Source organism: Haliotis cracherodii, unplaced genomic scaffold (assembly GCF_022045235.1).
Source record: "Haliotis cracherodii isolate W230 unplaced genomic scaffold, xgHalCrac1.p SCAF_14, whole genome shotgun sequence".
In the NCBI taxonomy this organism is placed as follows: domain Eukaryota; kingdom Metazoa; phylum Mollusca; class Gastropoda; order Lepetellida; family Haliotidae; genus Haliotis; species Haliotis cracherodii.
Genome location: NW_027266269.1, coordinates 2,806,397 through 2,810,547, shown reverse-complemented (window position 1 = coordinate 2,810,547; position 4,151 = coordinate 2,806,397). Strand labels below are relative to the sequence as shown.

General features: G+C 40.2%; 1 pseudogene; it reads right to left on the bottom strand.

The window, feature by feature from the left end:
• Positions 1–286: 286 nt before the first annotated feature.
• On the bottom strand, positions 287–3,683 carry LOC139460922 (uncharacterized; annotated as a pseudogene).
• Positions 3,684–4,151: the final 468 nt, after the last annotated feature.

Here is a 4,151-nt window from a genome sequence, read left to right as displayed (position 1 = left end):
TATGACACGTGAGAACAGAGCAATGAAATTTAAGAGGTAGAATACAGGTAGACGCTGCTGCTTGATAATATCGTTCTCTCCTAGTAAATTCCGATGTCAAATAACAACATTATTTGGCCGGAAAAACGATGGTTTGAAAGCGTTAAAAAAGCGTCGTTTTTTCCCCCGTCCAATGACCATGTACGGAAAGAAACGACGTTTTCGTCTTTGCAGTGTAACTTTGAGCTTCTTATAACTCGAAAAACACTAAGACTCGAATTCTAGAGGCATGCGTACAACATATGTATCAAGTCCATATTGCGTGACGTTGTAATTCTAAAATATAATTCAAGAACATCTGAGCCTTAACAAAGTTGACCCCAGGGCCGTAGTGCGTGCCATCCACACTCCTCACACCTTTAGTCATGTTGAAGGTATCAAACACGGGTACATTGAACGCTCCCAAGAGGTCCTCCATATATCTGTTGAAGAGTTCAGCGTGTTCATTGTCTGAAGTTGATACACCTTGTCTGTGCCAGAGACCGAAATAATGAAAACCTGACCATATCAACTTTGGCCAGGTTTCATTCTTAAGTGAGGTGATTACAGCCATTGAATATTTTTTCATAGCTCGGCGATCAAATTGCTGCCATGAGCCAGCGCCAAAAAAGATAATAGACTTGGGTTTTCCAAGAACCAGTTTGACATCTTGCCTCATCTTAGGAACGTCGTTACTCTGTGGATAATGACGGAACAGCACTGTTACCGACCCGTTGCAGAGTTTCGGAGTGTAGTCCAAATACGCTCGACAGTTACGGGTTGGAAAAACATACACCCCAGAACAATTTTTCTTAATGTCTGTAAAAAGAAATATATGTATCAGAACGACTTCTTTTGCTAGGATTATTTAGCTGTAACTCAGTTTATTCCTCCTAACACAAGCTTGATTTATTAAGAATGAAATATGAAAATCACTTTGTTGGTTGCTTCCCATCCAAATGGTTGATGATATATGTAGAAATATTGTACGTTCTAATTCATCAATAATAAGTACAGGCACCATGGAGGTACAATATCGTTTCTCCTTATTTATGATTGAATCATTGAAAAGAAAAACGGTTTACATACCTGCAGGTGCATCGGGTCGAAGTCCGCCATATTGATTGTCTCCCTTGAGTATGATGATGAGGGCAAGAAACACCATTCAGACAATGGAGTCCCCATAGAAGTGATAGGTGCCTCCCTGGAGGAGCTCACAGGCAGCGTTGGGTGAGAAGGTTTTCACTTATGGAGCATCATGGTTCCCTAATGTCCATTTCTAGTTGTAGACAAATGCTTAAATGTTAAAATGACTGGTCTTCAGTTAATCCATGTAAAGTTCCCTTGTATTTGTTTAGACATATACACGTGCTCGTAATATAATCAGAATGGTACACTGGATTTTCTTAAAATTATAGAAATGGTTGTGTCGCTGATGTTTTAATTGAAATTTAAAGCAAATAAAAACAAAACAACAAAACATTTCCATAATCACAGGGAATCTCTACTAAAAAGAGTCCATTGAACGATTCCGACTAAATCATTAACATGTTTTGATGATTCCCTATCAAATAGCGATGATCCCAGGTGCACAACAAGCAAAGGTGCATGGTCACATGGTACAAGTCAAACTATGGAACTGCATCGGACCTTGCATTCTTGTCACTGATGCATCAAATATTCTTCACACGTCTACCGATGCCTTCAACGGTGTAACGATTTTAAACATAAATTGGATGACGTTATTTTTCAGAGGGGATTATCTACTGTGATAGATGTAGCTGGGCAACGCAGATACAAGCGATGGCCGGACGATCGTATCAAAAGCCGGAGAAATATGACAATCGATATTGGGAGAAAAGGCTAAGGTTATCAACATGAGGATTGTGAGCATATGTGATAAATATCCACCAGTGCATAAAATCGACTTGTCTGACATAGCCGAGGTCGGATTCAATTGAGGGAGTCATCATTATTAAAATGCAGGTAAATATGTGTAAATCTTGAACATTTTAGTAACATCCTTATAGAGGCTGTACATAATGTTGACAATCAATGTAAGAAATAAACGAATTTATATACACTCTCCAAAAAAAGAAACGCACAGGTCGATTTTTTGTAATTTGTTTGTACCTAATAAAGTCGATATATTTCATATAATATCATAAATACAAATATGAAATTTTGGGGCTCGACGTTGTCGTTGCACAAAGGTATTAACACATGTTCATTGTTATGTCACATAAGGCAACAAGGTTGCGCTGAACTCAGTATCACGACTCTGCATCTCCTTGACATTGACTGGATAAGCCTACAAATTCTGACCTGCGGAATTCTGTGCGATACTGCTGGTAACGCACTGGCCAGTTGTGGGAGTGTTTGTGGCGTATTCTGACGTTGACATACGTGTCGATCGAGTTCATCCCACAGGTGTTCGATTGGGTTGAGATCCGGAGACCTCGACGGACAGGGCAAACTGCTGGTGTTGAGATTATAAATGGAATCTACCGTGACACATCTGTGTGCGGTTAAAACAGTTGAAACAGCTGGCGGTCAATGACTGGAATAAGGTGAGGTTGAAGAATTTGATTCGTGTAGCGATTTGCTGTCAAATGTTCCTGAACCACAATTAAGTCAGATCTCGTGGTGCAGGATATGGCTCCGCAGGATATGTGTGTATCGGTCCCAAAGGTGGGAAATGGTGCTATGATGAACGTTAAAGTGGCGTGCAACAGAAGACTGCGATTCCCATCTTTGGATACGTTCCATGACGATGTTCAGCGGCAGTGCTGAGTCTTTGCATTTTAGAAATTGAAACATGTTGACAATTGAATGACAAACTATATGCTTGCTGTTGTATAGCGTCTACCACGAGTTACGAATATCATAACTTGCTCGTGCATTTTGCTTTACTGTTTTCCTCCCGGACATTTTTTAACAAGTGTGAAAACAATGCCGTTTAAGACATTGCAAATCGACAATAACTGCGTTTTTACACACCGTTTGTCGAATACCAGGCTGCCAACATTTTCCAAAAACATATTTCCAATTGATATACCGGAATTTTTGTGTCGTTAGGTTCAATGAACTGCATACTACCAGTGCGTTGTTTTTTTTGAAGAGTATGTATTGTAAGGTTAGTTATTTCTGCCATATCACCTGCTATCGTTAGGAATCCATTTCGAATATTCAGCATGTAACTGAGGTCGAAGGTCATAGCAGTCCGAACAGACACATTCTTTGATTGTTTTCATCTGACACGTGTTGTTATAGCAACAAGGGTTACTTCCCCTGGGTTTACACAATGCCCGTGTCCAGTCTGCCATTCTCTCACTTGACTTCCATGGATAGTAGCCTCGGTTCCCGCATCTTTTGTCCGTCAGTTCGAAACAATTACTTCCGTTTACAGCGTAGAGACCTTGTAGTAAAAAGGCTTCAATCTCATCTTCCTCTTTCTGTGTGATAGGACGTGTTGCCCACGAACCAGCCACCATATATTCGAGTACACTTGGACATGTACCATGTTTGTAGTAGGTTTCTATCACTGGCAGATAAAATGTCTCTGGCTTGTGAGTCCTGGCTACCGTCAATAAGATGATTACTTCTACAGTTGCCAGGACAAAGACAGCACGCTGGAATTTACCTTTGAGGAAAGCCTTCACCATTCTGATTGCAGTCTGAAAGGAAAAGTAGCATATTACCGTTGTCCATAGAATTCCAACTCACACATTATTGTACATCTTAATGTAATTACAGAGCTATTGGTAACTCGGGCCAGACGTAGACCATAGAGTAAGAAGTGAGACACCAACCTCTTTGTAGATATAGCCCTGAGACCTGCCGCTGATTCTTTCTCGATGGGCAGGTGCATCAAAAGTAGGTTACTCTGAATATTGCCTAACATGTATTACTACTACTACTACTACAACTTCTACTACTACTGCGACTACTACTACTACTACTACTACTACTACTACTACTACTACTACTACTACCACTACTTCTACTACAACTTCTACTACTACTGCTGCTACTACTACTACTGATACTAACTCTACTACAACTTCTACTACTACTGCTGCTACTACTACTACTGATACTAACTCTACTACAACTTCTACTACTACTTCTGC